The sequence below is a fragment of the Euprymna scolopes genome, chromosome 38, assembly GCF_053919585.1.
Source record: "Euprymna scolopes isolate OS-2025 chromosome 38, ASM5391958v1, whole genome shotgun sequence".
NCBI lineage: Eukaryota > Metazoa > Mollusca > Cephalopoda > Sepiida > Sepiolidae > Euprymna > Euprymna scolopes.
Window position 1 is genome coordinate 34,110,286 of NC_136519.1, and position 18,703 is coordinate 34,128,988.

At 34.2% G+C, this 18,703-nt stretch overlaps 1 protein-coding gene and 1 pseudogene across 5 annotated transcripts in view; both read right to left on the reverse strand.

The window, feature by feature from the left end:
• The window catches only part of LOC145263129 (uncharacterized), a 340,479-nt gene that overhangs the window by 157,047 nt on the left and 164,729 nt on the right, over positions 1–18,703 (reverse strand). The window lies entirely within an intron of this gene.
• LOC145263328 (5S ribosomal RNA) lies at positions 17,114–17,231 on the reverse strand (annotated as a pseudogene).

Sequence of the window (18,703 nt, forward strand, 5' to 3'; positions counted from 1 at the left end):
TTAAAGCTACAAATTTTATCTAAACTTACCAAGTCTAATATTTCTCATATGATAAAGTAGGGCTTACCATATCAGAGTTTAATAAAGCTTGTTTTGAAACTTGTGGAGGAAAAAAAAAATAGGCAGAAATTTTTACTTCTGAAACTTGATTTAAATGCCATTTTAGGTTTATAAACTCTTTCTCATTATATATATTAATTTACTTGTCAGACATCACACAAAAAAACTATCATCATCGCAAACATTAATAAATGAGAAACAAGTTACCTTCCTTTATAGTTGCTGTTTATCAATTAAAAATCATTAAAACAATTTCCTCTTCAAAAAATTCAAAACAACCACAAAAAAAAAAAAAAAAATGGCTGTGTGTTTACGATTTCAAATTGGCTATTCTATTTAGAATTTTTTAAAAAGTCACGCTAAGAGGAGACTAAGTTTTTTTGTTTTTTTTTAAATCATAGACTCTTTAAAATTCAAAAGAAATGTGCAAGTGAATTGATATCTGTTCCTATATAATTTATATAAAAAATTATTAAAAGCAATGTGTTCTGCTGAATTTTCATTGAAAAAAAAAAAAAAAAAAAAAATGCAAATTTTTCTAATTCTTTTTAGCTTTAAAAGGTTAAAAAAGAATTTACTAGAAAAAATTGTTTTAAATTCGTTTTATTTCATATTAATTTTATTTACGTGTTTTCAAAATTTTCAACTACGTTGGAATTTCCACGGGTTCTGCTAGTGAATAGTAAATCAGATACTGTTTGTATTGACAAGTTAAAAATCCAGGAAAATTTTCCTATGTTCATATAATAGTGCTCAAAAATAAATAATGCTATTTAGACATAATAAAAGTGTTATTTATACAAACAGATCATGGTAACACATCTGGGACAAATTGTGATTGATATGCTCTAGATGGCTGCCGGAACAATGTTGAGTCTTCTAGAAACTGTACACATAGATTCGAAAAAGTTGTCAAAAAACAAATATATAACAAATAAATATTATCAAAGGCAATATAAGTTACTTTTCTACCAAACTGGATACATTTTTTGTGTTTTTATTCAATGTAACATGTTTATGCAGCTCGAAAAACATGCAGTTTTTACCGATGTATTGGAAAATTCAAAATGATGCCCGACACTCTGTTTAACATGGTAAGTTTGGGAAAAGGTGTTATAAATAATAAACTAGACAAAATACTATAAAAAAACACTGAATACATGTCAACTTATGTCACGGTAACATATATTGAGCGAATTTCTAACAGTATTTTGTCTAGTTTATTATTTATAATACCTTTTCCTGAACTTACCGTGTTAAAGAGAGAGTCGGGCGCCATTTTGAATTTTCCAATACGTCGGTAAACACTGTATGCTTTTCGAGCTGAATAAACATGTTACATTGAATAAAAACACGAAAAATATATCCAGTTAGGTAGAAAAGTAACTTATCTTGCCTTTGATGACATTTATTTGTTATATATTTGTTTTTTTGACAACTTTTTCGAATCTATGTGTACAGTAATACAAACCCAAATTTTCTTTTCTTTTTCCAACATATCTTGCATTTTTTTTTCTTTCTAAGTAAAACATTTTTTCTGAGGAGCATATACGCAAAAAGAGTTGGTGTTGACATAATAATAACCGACTGTTTCTGCATAACAAAAGAGATCTGTAAAAAATGTACCGAAATTTAAGCATGTTGGAAGAGCTGTTTTGCACGAAAAATAAATATTATGATCTTGGAATGTAACTACACTGTTATCTATATATCTATAAAAGTGAAATTGTCTGTGTGTGTGTACATTTCCCTAACAAACTACTCTGTCAATTTTCAGTCTACAGACTCGAGATTTGACATAAGGGGTATTGAGATTTGGGAAAATCTTTAATTGGTTTTCACCCAGAAATTTGGCGGTCAAGGGGTCAAAGTTCAACGATTTTACCTTTGAAAACTCTACCAAATTCCTCCACCATTTTGGGTCTTAAGACTTGAAATTTTAGATGTAGGTTACTTAGACATGGATCCAACTTTTTAATTTGATTTGAACCCAAAACAATAAGTGTTAAGGGATCAAAATTGGTTTCAAAGTTAAAACAAAATTGACTTCTGCGGCCTCTACAAAATTACTCAGCCAATTTTTGGTCTAAACATCTGAAATTTTACATAATGTGTATTTAGACATAGACCCAGCTATTTAATCGGTTTTTAGCCGAAAATATGGCTGGCAAGGGGTCAAAGTTCAAAAGATTTGACCTCTGTGGTTTCTAGCAAACTATTCAGGCAATTTTGGGTCTAAACATTTGAAATTTTACATAACGGGTATTCAGATATACAGCAAGCTTTTAAATCAGTTTTTGTGCAAAATATGGCTGCCAAGAGGTCAAAATTGAAAGAGTTGACCATTGCAGACTCTACCAAACTGTTCCGCCAATTTTGGGTCTAAACACTTGAAATTTTAGATGTAGGTTACCTGAACACGAGTCAAACTTTTAAATATATCTATATATATGCACAAAGTTATGAACAGTACATAGGGCCCGAGCAAAGCCAGTCTGAACTGCTAGTTCTTTATATATAGAAAAAAGACAAAAGAAATTATCAAAAAAGAGAGATTTACTGGTTTTGTTTGAATTAATGAACTTTTCAGAAAACATATTGATTCGAACAAAACTGGTAAATCTCTAGTGTTCGATGATTTTTTTCTTGTGTTTAATTAGTTTTCCCTTTTGTGCTTTTGATTCATATCGTTTCCATAAGAATTCATTTATGATGTATCTGCCCTCCCCCTACAAGATAAAAAAAAAAGTGATGTGGTGAACATGGCTGATGATGTTTGAGGCTGACACGAAACCCAACCCGAATTTACATTGTTCATCGTTGGAACAGTGAGTCGCTAAATATCACCCAATTGTTGACTTCAAATCGTCAGGATTGACGACCATTTATGTGGGATGCAGTGGCAAGGATGGATGGAGCTGGCTCAACTCACTCTGAGTGAATGCCGTTTTAAATATAAGTACTCCTACCTAGTAAGGAGTTCATAAACCGAGATTGTAAGACACTGAACACAAGTTGACTAGTTGTAAGTCATTTGACACCTGGATTTCAAATCTTGGAGTTAAGCCACACTGATGAGTTATGAAATAATGAAACAGTTGTCACTGTATATCTTATTTAAGAAACAAATATTTGCTATAAAGCCATCTTTCATAATAGATTTAGAATATTTAGTTTTGTTTATATCTGAATTTCCACTTTTCTATATGTAAATTATAAACACTCATTTCATAATGATTAAATGACTAAGAATCATTTTTTTTTAGCCACTTAAAACACAAGGTCATGTGATTTGCTAATTTCATACTTGAAGTTAGCTTCTTATATATATATTAAAAAAAACAAAAACAAAAAAAAAACGCTCTCCTTTTTACTGTTTTACAGTGCTGTGGTGTCAGCATTTAGTCTGAGTCAATTATAAACAGCAAATTTTATTTCAATAGTTCAAGGTTGTGGCCAGGAGTTTTTTTTTTTTTTTTTTAGGAAGGACACGCTTTTTTGGGCTATGCAGGTATATGGTCCCCATTAGATATTACATTATACAATTCTGGGCATTGTCAACACTGTTTGTGAACAATACTTTTTTTTTGTTTTATGCAGCGAGACTGTCAAATACAATGAGTTTAAAAGAGAAACAGCAATCTTATAATGTAACAGAGTGGTGGAGGAGAAGACAGACGTGCGAAAACGCAGACAGCCCAATGTACGAAAAGACAACAGGTCAAGATGTGAGAATGCCAATAGTAAGAATAGTAAGAATGCTAAGAGTGAACTTTGGATCTTCAAAGAATTAACAATCTCAATCTATGAAGACTTTAAAGAAGTCAAAATAAATTTTTAAACTCTGGAAGTCCCAGTTAGACCTAGTTTCAAACTCTGCAACTCTAGTAATAAGTAACATTTTAACACACACACACACAAGTCTTTGTAATCATAATACAGATTCTACAATGTTATGGCGATTGGAGTAACCATTGCAGAAATTGACCCATTTAAGAATAATAAGACCGTTTTTATGGTGGTCTAATTGGAAATAAGTACCGAACTTGCAAACAAAATTAGCAATAATGTTTCTAAATCTTGCTTATTCAGCCACACTATCTCCACTGACCATAGTCAATTGCTTTCCGCCTCAGCACCAATTTTTTTTTATAGTATTTTTTTTTTTTTTTTTTTTTTTTTTAGCTGGCAGTAATTATTCTTGTAGTCAAAATATACAGGAAAACCCTTTGAAAGAAATCAATATCATTTATAACAAGATATTTGCTAAACAGCCGATCGAAAAGGCCTGCCTGTAAATTCAACTTCAAGTGTAGAGGCCTTATAATATTAGTCATTGATAAGTTTTTTTGTTTTTTTTTGTTCTTTCCTTCTAACGTTAGCGAATACCAAAGTCTTAATATCTATTTCAGTCTGTATACAAAAAGAAAGAGGGGGGAAATACCTCTAAAGGTTGGAGATGGGGGGAAAAAAAAAAAAAGTTGTGAAGTCAATTATGTCTCTCAACCATCATATTTGGTTTAACATCCACTTTTACATGTTGACGTGTTTTTTTTTTTTTTTAATAGTTATTATTCACCTTAACCAAACCACATTACCACCGAGACATAAGGAACTACCGTGAATTCGGCAGTCGATTTATAGTGACATCTTTAGTTCGGAATTATGCAACAAGATGTTTGTTTACATTACATTTAAATTTCTGCATGTCAAGGGAGCAGAGAGAAAATTCCAAAGGCAAGCAGTTTGAAGGGAGCTATTAGAATAGAAAGCTTTCTGGCATATTTTTTTTTTTTCAAACAAGGGAGTCGCCATTTATCAATACTAAAAGGCCACTCGAGGATAAGGGTTAATGAATAGAAGGTGGTAGTGTAATAATCACTAATGATGTAGATTGGGTAGAATTTGATTATTTAAGGGGACGGCTCAACAAGAACTTGTTTACATTGGACTTGAAAGCTACCATATTGTAGTCAGCCAGGAAGCATATATTTTTTTCCATTGCTGATAAAATTTATTTAATTTATTTACTTTCAGATAGCCCTCACTACAAGAAAATGGATTACAACAAATTTCATGTTCGAGTAGTTATGCTGTTTTTTTTTTTTTTTTTTTTTTTTTTTTCCAGAAAAGGAGAAACTGCTAATAAAACTTTCAAAGAGACTTGTGCAGTGTATGGTGACAATGCGATAGGAGAATCAACTGGTTTGCTAAATTCCAAATGGGGGAAACATCAGTCTTGATGATAACTCTCGCAGTGAAAGATCCTCAAAATTTGATATTGATGTTCTGAAGACACACAAAAAAAAAAAATCCAATTATCACAACTAGAGCACTTGCGCAAGAGTTGGAAGTTTAAAAAAGTACCGTTAATGACCATTTTTATCGAATAAATATTGCTAAGAAAGGAGAAATCTTATTTCTATCGTCTTTGTGCACCTAAAACACACTTAGAACTTTCTGGACAACCTAATAGTTTAGCATTTACAAGGTGATAGACTATCGCTAGACTGATCCAAGATTTTATATATATTTTAGCAAAAAGTGAGAGGAGACTGATGGGACAACAATTTTGCAGATCAATTCTTTCACCAGAATGTTTTAACACTGGTACCAACGAGACAATTTTCCAGCTATCAGGAAAGCAAGATTCTGTAAGGTATTTGTCATAAGAGAGCATGTTCTACTATAACAGGGATAATATCAGGCGCACATACTTTAAAAGCGTCAAGGTATTTTTTTATGATACCTTGAACATAAGGGTGCTGATCAGATCATCAAATCTAGCTTCTAGCTATAGTGGAACATTTGGGAAGGAATCACTTATTCTAGGCAAGCAATTTAACCTTTATCAGTTGCTGTGAGACATCATGGTGGTTAGATGGGGAGAGATTTGCTGATTGCTAAATATTCCCCTATGCTATTACAAATTTTTCTGAAAGTTTCTAATTTCTGTGACTCAATGCATTTTCTGGTTATCTCAGTAAACCTAATTTTTAGGTTTTATTTCATTCTTACAATGGTTTCTTAATATTGGAATGATAAATTTGTCGCCCTAAAGAAAACAACACTACAGTGTTATTTTAAAACTTTTAGTGAAAAAAAAAATCACTTCAGGTAATTGGATTATATAGAACAGTTGACATCTATTCAATGTAGCCATCTTCAGCCTCAATCACGGCCTCAATATGGGTTCGGAACTGGGAGCATGCCTTTTCCACAAGCGTTGGCGGATGGTAACAATCAGGCTGGCTTTGGTATTGTGGGAGGTCATGTTGTTGATGTTCTTGACATATAACCAAATGAAGTCGTCCAGCGAGTTCAGGTCGGGGAAGGACAGAGGCCAGTGTGAGAAGGGTACAAAGTCGTAGCACTCCTTCTGAAGCCAAGCCTGGGTCTCTTTGGACTTGTGGGCTGGTGCCAAGTCCTGCTGCCAAACCTAGGGTTTGCCAGTGGCCATCTGATACCATCAGTGGATCATCACACTCTTCAGCACATCCAGGTACATTTTAGTGTTGACTTTCAAGCCGACTTTGAAGAGGTGAGGTGGCATGATGTGACCTTCACTTGAACCCACATCAAAGACCATAACCATGGCAGAAACTTTGTTGAGCTGTGCCCTCAAGCGTTGAACCGTCCAGAGTTGCATTTTGAGGGTGCTGGCAATGGTCCTTTTATCATAACTTCGATTGATAGAGAGCATGAGTTGTACAGCAGCACATCTTCGATCTCACTCGTTGAAAATTGTGTCACTTTCAGACATGCTAGAAGGCTCCTATCGCTCTTGGGATTTGAATACAACAGGCCAACTAGTAATGGTCTGAAAAAAAAAGAAAACTGGTTTTCATCAAACGGAAATGGGATCATCTCATCTTTTCGATGGAGACAATTTTATCATTCAACCTTGTAAATTTATGTCTAATTTATAAGTGACTTGACGTTCTCTTCCTCCTTCACGTTACGGGTAGGAGTCTGCGTGGCTACTACCATTTTTTTTTTCTCAACACACACCTCCAAATACCCAGGCAGGCTAGTTTAAAATAAAGCTCAAAATTCAAAACCTTTTCAAGCCTGTGCAAACCCTGGAACATTTTACATGAGTTTTTACTATAATAGTGTAAAAAAAAAAAAAAAAAAAAAAAAAACTCTATAGCTAAATATTTCGGGATTTATAAAAACTTTGGAATCTGTAATTGTATTGGAATAGGAAAAAAAATTTGGAATCATCCCATCACTAATATAAATACATACACATACCTAACTTTATATAAGATAAAAAATGTGTATTTTCCATGTAAGTGTAATCTTTCTTTTTTCTCTTCAAATAATTTTTAAATTTGAAATCTATTTATGAACAACCATCTGCTAAAATTAGCCATTTCTAAAATAAATTAATGATTTACAAAAAAAAAAAAAAAAATCCTAAAAGATCTAACAAGACAAACTTAATCATATAAAACAGAAATGGATATTTGTCTTAGGAAAATGGGTCATCAAGTGTAGTTGTGGGGGTGGCGGTAGAGGGAGAATTGCATACGAAATGTAAATGAGCCCAAATGCAGCTATTTGCACCTACCCCCTTCTCGGTTTTCAAATGATAACAACGAATTAGAAGCAGAAGAGTTCAAAGTGATTTACATGACTAATGACGTTTGAGCAGCAGCCTTTACTCCTTCTCTCAGATTCATACGTTCTTCCTTCTCCTTCTATCTAACCAATTAGCATAACGGTTCATATGAAGTCATTAATGATCAACTTCCGTTCTATGAACAAGCCATGCACTCTTCATATTAAGATTTTTGAACGAACTCGTGCTGAGAATAAAGTCAATCAGAAGAATCAGGAGAGTTTCAAGAAACCCTCCAAGATTGTACTTTTGCTTTCTAAGGTGTTCTAAAAATAATGCCTCCAATTTTTTTTAATTCTGTCCAAATGGATCAGAGGGGATTGCAAATTGCCATGTTATGATGATTGAACTTAATGCATTCATGACCTGAAAGATTCATCTCTGTTGCAGATATTGATGGTGTGAGAGTCTAAGGAAATAATCGCTGCCATTAACGTGCATCTGAGGCAGCGATGTATCATTGAATTTCAGTCAAAACTGCATCGAGAATGGTGGTGACTATGTAGAAAATTAATTCTGGAGCACAAAAGATCGCTCCTTTTGATGGTATCACTCTCTTCTTTGTGATCCTTTAACTTTTTGAGTTAAAATACAAATAGGAGGCCTTATTTTTGGAACAACACTTGTATCAAAAAAGGGTTCCTAATTCAAAGCAAAACCCAGAAAAGATGTCTCTAAATATTAAGATTAAAAATAACTTTAATAAGCAAGAATGTTAAAAATCTAATTTGGAACATTCCTATTCGAAATGTTAAGTTTTGGATGGAAATGATTCCATTTATTAACACACACAGAACTTGAATGCCTACTAAACACTATCTTAGAGTCTCTAAGGTCTCTCTGTACAAGACAATCGGACATTAGGATACTTTTCCCTAGAAGTAAACCCTGACTAAATATTCAAAATCACATAATATTCCTGACCCAAATAAGATCTCAATATGGCTAGCCAACACTGGCTTTTAGGAGGAACTAGCGGGGGGTACCTGGTGTTGCCTGGGTGTTTGGAGGTGTGTACGTTAAAAAAAAAAAAAAAAAAAAAAATGTTGGCCGGGTGCTTGGAGGTGTAAAAGAAAAAAAAAGTTTTAGTAAGAATGTAGGATTGAACCCGAAGCCTTGACGAAACAAAAGGGGAAAAAAGCCAGACACCTAACCATCTCGGCCACGAGGGGAGAGGAATTGATAAGCGTGTTAAGGGTTATAAAGTAAAATGTACAGGTGCGAGGAAGTGGCGTGATATTTGATCTAGTTTTGTACTGCAAGCCAGTTACTGTTCTCCCCGCTCCAGCATTCGCTTTTCGAAGACGCGGCAAGCTGGTAAAAGTCGAACAAATTAAATACGCACACGGCCCCCGTTGTTAAGTCGTAGATATTATCATTTAGACATGATATAATAAGTTTTAAGAATGAGTGACGGCTTCGAGAACCCGCCGGAAAAAAGCCTTTTGCAGACATACACACACATTTTCGCTTTTATATTTATAGACTTTCTCCAAGTGATGTTACCGCAAATAAACACACAAAGTTGGATACTCCATCAAACTAGATGAATTCTTGTCATGGAATCCAGTAAGACCAAGAGACCACAAGAACGATATACTATAACATATTTAAATGGTCAATTGGGGGGGGGAAATAATGGTCTCAATTTTTTTACCCACTCAGTGTTTGAGAGGTAAAGAAGAACTTTAATGGAACATTTGAATATTTGTGTGTCTCATGTAGAGATCAAGTGTTAGCCCCAAGAAAGGGGGCACCTTGATTTCTGAGAACTCCAACTGAAGTAAAATGAAACAAAGAGTGATATAGACACACACAAACAAGGATATTATAAAATAATCTATATATATATATATATAAAAGACAAAACTGCCGCACGTGTTTTTGTATGTCCAGCAAAGGCTTTTTTCGCTGGGGTTCTGGGAGGGGGGTGTACTATTCTTTAGAACTTTTTTTATACTCCCTGGATCATAATATCTACGATTTGTAAAGGGATGTCGTATCTTAATTTATTTACATAGACTTTTATAAAATTCACGCTATTCCATCCTCTTGTTTGTTTGTTCGCGTTTTTCGTATAAAAGCGAAACTGAATCGAAAGCGAAGGTATCTTCCTGGCCTTTTGTGCCGGGACGTCGAGAAAGCAATCAGCTTTGATCAATGGCAGGGAAACCCCTCATATCAGACAATTGCTATGCATCTGGACACTCCCTTTTTGTGGAGAAATGAAATGGTAGAAAGCTGAACTGGCCTCCAGCCAAAGTTTGTTTCTTCAAGTCAACTTTTTGATTGACATTGCTAAATTTAAACGCTTTTCACTTCCTATGGCTTCGTAGTGTTGCGGTAAAAGTTCACCTTTTCTTTCACTTTTTTTTTCCGCCTTCGGGTTCCTTTTTTTTTTTTTCTTTTATACCAACAAACACCCGGGCAACGCCGGGTACCCCTGCTAGTATTTTATAAATATTGCAATAGTATGATAAAAAAATTATAAAAAAGTCCCTAATATGATAAACTAGCAAAGAGACCCGACGTTGTCCAGGATTGATAATGATCAATAAATGTTTCACATGTCCATATTTTTATTGTTATCGAAATCGGTGGAATTGATTGTCTGCTCTAATTGGGGACTCATATCGTGGTGCACAGGGAAAAAGCCCTACATGCCTCCCCATAGTGACTTAGTCCACAATACATTGTAGTCTACATTGCATTGTAGAGAATGTTTTTATAAAATCATTTTTATATATAACAGCTTGAATTAAAGTTTAAAATATACTTCAATTGTGTTCTAAACAGAAACATTCATATCAAAGAACCTACTGTTGATTTTATGTATTGGGCCTTTCAGCTTGTATGATAATAAAACTTCACAAATGCATTTGTGATGTTAGGCTGTGCAAGGTATTACCTTTAGTCAATACTGTCTGTTTCTTCTTTCATCGGATTATTTCGATTATCAATACTTATCGAAGACATTCTGATACAAAACCTATCTAAGAAAACTGCTAGGCACATAAAATACCTTTGTGTGAAATTTCATAAAAATCAGCCCAGCCGTTTTTGAGTTCGTAGGGAACGAACTCACAAAGTTCCTTTTATATGATAGAGATTTATGCTCTATATTGAGAATAGTATATTAAGTGAAGATAATCACACTCATAATTGTGTGTGTGTGTTTTATTAGGGTATCCTAATTCTAACTGCTGAATACCTATCGCCGTCACGTCAATCAAAAACGCGCACCTGTTTTTTTTTTGTTTTTTTTCCCCCCACACTTTACTATTTTCCAACTGCGCGTCGTAAAAGCTTCGTATTTTTTTTCACGGGCACCTGTTTTTTTTCTTTTTTTCTCTCTCTCTCTCTCTCTCTCTCTCTCACACACGCACGCACGCACGCACGCACACACACACACACACACACACAACGCCGGGTACCCCTCGCTAGTATATATATAAATCTCACCTGTCTGTTTAAATGCATGTATGTCTGACTAAAACTTTCGACAGAAGCGATGGATTTTCACGAGATCGGTATCATTTTGAAGCTTGACCCTTCGAACGACAAATATTGAAAAATTGGCTAAAAACATTAATTCCTTCACCCTCAACTGGGCACTTTTGTACAAGAAGGGGGTCTCTTTTTTCATCGATAATTTTGAAAGTCATCCCCTCTTTTCGATTGTCTAGCCTTAATTTAAACCTTCACCACTTCTGGTTTGCCAATGGGAGCAACAGCAAAGACGTCACATCTTTTTTTTTTTTTTCACATTTTTTTCCTCCTTCACGGTACGGGTTCGAGCCTGACTGCCTACTACCACTTTTTTTTTGCTCCATACACACCTCCAAACATCCGGGCATCCAGGCTAGTTTTATATAAAACTGGTTTACTGATTAACATTTGTTTTCATAATACAAAGAGAATTTGAAATACTTGTTCTTTAGTAAAAACCAACCTAAAGTTTGGGTGCATTGATAAAAAGAAATAGTGCATAAACAAAAGAAACCTTTCATGCTCTTCAAGTTCTAATTTCTAAAACTGAACTTAGAATATTTTATGAACACATGAAACCGTTTGGATCAGTTCAAACAAATACCATGAAACAATTACACGCATTAAAATTTTTCTCTTTTCTCAAGAATCAAAACGTTTTCAGACTGATTTAGCATCTTTGCGTTGTGTTGAATCTGGTTCAGTTTGTCCGTTTTATGGCGGATATATTATAGGTTACTAGCACGATTACCTGGTGTTGCTCGTAAGCATGGAACGCACTCTTGTAACATACTTTTAAAACCTCTCATTCATAAATTACTAATTATATATATTTTTAAATATAACAGAAGGCCAAACCTGTAACATTTTGAAATAAATATTATACTCATTTATCGAATTTTCTTTATAATTAGACACTTTGCTGTGGTTCTTTCCCATAAGGAAAAGTTAAGAAATTTATAAAAAAAAAAAAGTACAGAGGAAATTTAATTTCTTAAATTTCCCTTCAATTTTTGCTTATTTTCTTTATAATAAAGTTATATCTTGATAAGTTTTGCTTTGTTAAAAAATTTACTCTTTGATAATATATATATATAATTATTACTATAATATATTTTTTTAAATACTTACAAATACTAGTGTTTCATCCTTTCGAGAATCATCAGTACAGGGCGATACAATTACTGCTGGTCGGGAGATTTAAACCCAACTACAAAGCCATTTCTGACTTCATTAGCATCAACAAATCTCACAGCCAACTTCAACCGCGAGAAATATCGTTGAAATTTAAACATTGATTTTTAAATGTTGTAACATCTGTCCAGATTTTTATATATATATATATATATATATATATATATATATATATATATATATAAGAATAGGTAGTAGTTTGCTTGAATCATTGTTGGTAAATGAATATATGGAAGTTTTAAAAGCCAAAAACAATGCAAAGAAAGACCGGAATCATGAGAGTAAAGAAAAGACAAACAAACAACAAGTAGATGGGTATGTTTGAGTAGAGAAATGTCTAACTGTTTATTCGTCTATCATTCCTCACCTCAATGTATAATTATTTTATAACCAAGTTGCTGGTATGTCCGGTGTATATAAAGTCCGTTGGTGGTATGGAACTTTGATTAATTTCGGGAGAGAGGGACCTCCCCTTTTCAAAATAGAAAACAAAAGTATATTCAAGATAGCGGGAGAGAAGTCTATTTGTTGTTTGTTTTTCTTTTCTCTCATGATTCCGGTCTTTCTTCGCATTGTTTTTGGCTTTTAAAACTTCCATATATATATATATATATATATATATATATATATATAACACGCTCTAAATGATGATCCCCACTCTCACCAAGACTAATTCTGTTTCTGTTGACTCAAAAGAATGGTTAATAATGCCATGCCATGCCAACAGCAACACCCTAAGTGGGTTAAACTGGCTTTCTCCATAGGAGGAAGTTTATGGGAATATGAAGTTCATAAGCGGTCCTCAGTCGCATGTAAATAATATATATACAGGATATTGCACGTGAATAATATATATACAGGGTGTTTAAAAAAAATGTATATTTAATGACCTGTTTCATGGCGTTTGTGAATCCCTTGGTGTGCGTTATCATATATATATATTTATTTATTTTATGCAAATATGAGCCACCTTTTATTTTATGCGCTAAACAGCAAAATCGTAGTTTAAACTTAAGTATTATTTTGCTAATATCTTTTCTCTGAAGAGAAGACATTCCTTGAAACTTAGCAGAATAAGGGATTTCTAAATGTTCATTGTGTGTTCCTTGTTGAATAATAAAGTGTTCGTAAATCTTAACTTACAGAGTTTAAATTGATACTCATTTATCATACAGTAAAACCCCAGGATACGGCATTAATCCATTCCAGGATTAGGATCGTAAGGTGAAATTGCCGTATGGCGGGGCTAAGCAAAACTCTATACTGTACATATTAAAAATTAGTAACAAAATACAGTACAGTATATAATACACATGTATATAATCAAATAACATATATAACAACATAAGGCAGCGCAAATGCTGGTAACCAAGGGCCAGAAAAACATTGTATTCCACATCGTAACCTGGAAAAAACCTATCCTGGGATTCTACTATGTGTGTGTGTGTGTGTGTGTGTGTGTGTGTGTGTGTGTATATATATATATATATATATATATATATATATATATATATATATTTATGAAGAAATATATTTTCTTATAATATATGCCAATTCTTATTTAAGAAGCTCAATGTAATTACAGAGCAATATAGTGAATAAATGACAAAAAACTATATTCCAAAATTCATGATGTTGACCATCTTATTATTTATTCTTTTAATTCAGTTGACACGTACAATTCTTGACAGTATGTTTCGTAGCGCAAAATCAATCACTTAATTATTATATCAATCAGTGAATCTATTATGTCCTTAACTCATCAGAATAAATAGCAACAATCAATCCATCAAAAAGGAAATAAGGTGTGATTTCACATGATTAAAATCCAAAAATTGGAAGAGAAACTGCAAATACCTTTAATATGTTTCCTTCCATTACGCCATTTTGAATTGTAAATGTCAACTGAATTAAAGGAATAAATAAGATAGTCAACATCATGAATTTTGGAATATAGTTTTTTTGACATGGCTTGGGAGAGGTGCTAGTCTAGCGGCACCGATGAGTTGTGATACAATGAAACAGGACTGTATGTCGATGACTACAAATATATTTTAAAGCCCCCCTATTTTGGGTTGAGCACTGTCGTAAATCTTATTCGCTACTTAATTTGCCTGAAAAATGCGAAGCTCGCGGTTTGTTTACAAACAAGTGGTTTGAGCACTGTACAAGTGGCGGACGGATGTTTGTTTAAATAGACATTCGGATAGATTACTTGCGGGCATCGCTTCTGTGGTCGAGGGGTAGAACTGCCGACTGTCAACACGACGGTTCTAGGTTCGATTCTTGGCTTGGGAGAGGTGCTAGTCTAGTGGCACTGATGAGTTATGATACAACAAAACAGGACTGTATGTCGATGACTACAAAAATATATATATATACATACACACACACTGTCTGGAAGATGAACTTTGCTTGAGATTGAATGTGGATCCCTACCAAGTTATTTTTATACTTTGCTCAGAAAACCATATTAGTTTCTTTGTTTTTACTGCCCACTTCTTTCGTTTCTATATTAGACAACTCTGAATTTGTCTTATACGATATATGATTTGAATTCCATCAAAATTGAAGATACATACTTGAAGTTTTAGGTGGGTTCTATCCCCATGTATTACTTAGAGGTGGGGGACAACTACAGTTTCGACATGGCGGGTAGCATAGAAGTTTGGGACCACTTTCTGAGGAATTTTACATGTATGATTTAAATTTCACAAAAAATAGGATATATTTGGAATTTTATCCTCATAGCCTCCTTAGGAGTTAGTCGATGCTAGGACTTAGTCAATGCTTAAAAAGAATATATTAGCTTTGTGGGCGTGTCTTGTGTAGTTTTTAACTTTTAACTAGACACACAACTTTCCTTTATATAATAGATTTAATGCAGAACATCTAATATCTGTGATTCATTGTAGATGCTTAACTTGATCAGAAGTTTCTATTTTACCCATAGTTGGAAAGCGGGTATGGCAGGTTCATTTTTTTTCTCAATGGTATAATTGTGTAAATGACCATAATATATCCAACTAGATTTGAACTCTACCTAGCTAATTCCATAGCCTGTAAAGAGTATCCATTAGCCCAATCACACATCTTTTTGTAGTGCAAAAAAAGATTCACAAAATGTCAATATAAAAACTGACATCATTTAGTAATCTAAATAATGACTAGGTTATAATTATATCAATTACACAAGTCAGAGGATTATTCATGACACATCAGAGTTAAATATGTGGAACCCTGATTACAAATTCAATCATTATTCCTTTCCCCTCAATGTTGGTCTATTACTGTAGTTTGATTTTAAGGTTTTCTTCTGCTACCAAATCATTTTTTACTTAAGTTTCACCCACACGAAACCCCTGCCTCTACATACTCGCTACTTAAAATCACCCCCTCCTCTCCCTCCAACACACCGACCGTCCTTTCAAACCCCATTTCCACTCCAAATCTAACAGGTACCTTCACTTTACGAATTTACCTTTGGGGCTTACTTCCATTCGGCAACGAATTTTTGTACATTTGCTTTTTATTCAATAAATACTTATTCTATGACAAAGTCTCTTATTTTAGCTTTACACATAAAATAAGTATACAAATAAGGAAAGAATTTGAATCATTTTTTCCCCCCATAGTTGAAACAACAGACATTTATTTATAGGTACTTCCAGATTAATGTGTTGTCTCTTGTTCAAAAGTCTTCTCGTACTCCAATGTGCTTAACAAGACTCTGCCATGTTAAACACGTGGCATTCTGTTCAGCCATGTTCAGAGCACGTCTTTCCTTGCCACTCTTTTTTTTTTCTTTTTCTTTTTAATAATCTTTTTCTTTTCTCCTACCTTGCTGTGATGTCTCCTCACATACAGCTCGGTCATTTGCATAAGTTGGCTGTCGTACAGCTACTGCTGCCATACACACGTCAGCACTGTTACATGTCAGATTCAGAACGCCATGAAAATTATTTTGGAGCAGATACCAATCATGAATGGAAGGTTCTATCTCTTGAAACAAGTTGTTTGCTAAGCCCCAACTCATGTCATCTTATCAGTTGCATCCCTGTGTTTTTTTAAGTACTTCAGAGACAGCATGCAGCCAGAGTGGGTTAAGCTGGTTCCAAGTGAATTCACAACGTTGTGAGTCAAGGCAGCCCATCCACATTTGTCCGTAGTGGAATCTTGAGCATATGGCCAGTAACTGTTCTATCGTCAAACTAGCAAATAACACCATAATTTATCTCTTTGTTATAGCGACCTGGCTAATACTTCATTTGAATATTGCTATTTATTCTTGAATAATTTGTTTATTGGAAGATAGTTTAGATAATCTCTTAGTTCCTTGCTTATTACTAGGGTTATGACAACAGCATATTCTTTTCATTGCTTTGACTCTCGAATATATATCCGATACAGACACAATCAACCGAGAACCACATCACTCTATATAAAAGCATGCAAGATATCAATGGATACACACTTGAGATTCAGAACAATGAAAAGAATATGCTGTTGTCCTAGCCCTACTTATTACATTGTTGTTATTTATACCAATACATAAAATAAGAGTGATGCCTCCGTTCAGTCTCAAGAGATAATGGATACCCCCTGTAAGGGTAGATGCGTGTGTAATTGTGAGGCAAAAGTTACACAATCCCCAATCACACCTCTCCGGAATCGGCACTGCTAGAGTTCAGTTGCAAAGACAAGTGCTAGATAACTGGAAACAATGCAGAAATAAACAGAGAGCACACACAGCACCTGGAATTCCCAAATGGTCACCCATTTTAGTATTGACCAGACTCAACGTTGCTTAGCTTCGGTGATCTAATGGGAACCGGTGTGTCAATGTGATTATGCTGTATATTTAGAGTACAAAAAGAATAAAAATAATGTTTATGTTAAAGGAGTTGTGTTTCAAGGCTATGACAATGCAGTCTTGTACGGGAACATCGTCGAATAAGAGTCAATGAAGGTAAAGAATAATGCCAACATGGAAGGATTTCAATAATTTTGAATCATAAAATATTTACAAGCATAATGTGTTGCACAAGATGGTAGGTTGTGTAAAGCTGTCAAATTATCGAGACAGATCACTTTGTCAAGAAAACACAAGTGTGTACAATTACTCTGTACACACCTTTTCCCCTTTACAAAGAGATTTATATCTTGAAAATTTGTGAACTTTACATCGCCTAGAAGTAATTTGCAGATAAAAAGGGCGGGGGCGGGGGGGGGGCAGTGCATGACCCAAACCTAAAAGGTGTCAAATTCTCCTAATGCATTAAAAATTTTTCCAGTAAAAAAGCATCTAGAAAAAATTATCACCATAGAGTAATGAGTTTATTTTTGGTCCGAGTTTAAAGTGGGAGCAGCTTTCTAATAGAAATATTCTTTCATTGCGTTGTAATTTGGCTTATAAACGTATTTCATACAAATTTTATTTTAAAATATGAACAATGCTTATATCGCAGAAAACACCACTGACTTTTATACTAATTAAAGTTTTCTTGCCTTCAGAAGATCCCATTGCAGATACTACTATTACTAAAAAAATAAAAATAAATGCTGTAATATATATATATATATATATATATATATATATATATATAAGCGTAAATGTGTGTGTGCACTTTTTGTGTATGTTCGGCAAAGGCTTTTGGAGGGAGGGGGCGCTTGGCGTGCTCACTCATTCTGAAAACTTTTTATATACTGTCTAAATCATAATATATACGCGTTACGAATGGAAGTCGTATCTATCTTTAATTTGCCCGACTTTTACACGCTATTTTTGAGATTTTTTTTTTTCAATCGCCGCGTTTTTGTTTCACTTTTCAGTATAAAAAAGCGAAACTGAATCCATATCAGCAGTTCCCCTGCACTCGTGGCAAGGATGTCCAGAAAAGCAATAAATTTTGGTCAATACAGGGGAAACCTCTTATACCAGACCATTGCTATTCATTATTCACTCCACTTGGTATAGGGAGCTGGCTTCCCCTTCCCCAACAGCTTGAGAAAACAAACAGCCAAAGTTGGGGAAAGAAAAAAAAAAAAAAAAAAAACAGCCTTGCAGCGAAAGCTGTATGCGAGATATGTTTGACCTCATTATCATTAAAATTGTGCATTTAAATTAAATTAAATCACATTTCTGTTACTCTGCCGTGATGGGAGAATGTGTTACATGTCAGGATTTTTTCCTACCTCCGCCTCAAGCTTCCATCCTACCGACCTACCAAAACTTTTTTTTTTCTTTTACGGGAGACGTCAGGCAGCCCCCCCCCCCCCAATTTTTAACATCGTTTTTTTTTGTGACCCCTCCCCCCACCAAACACCCGAGCA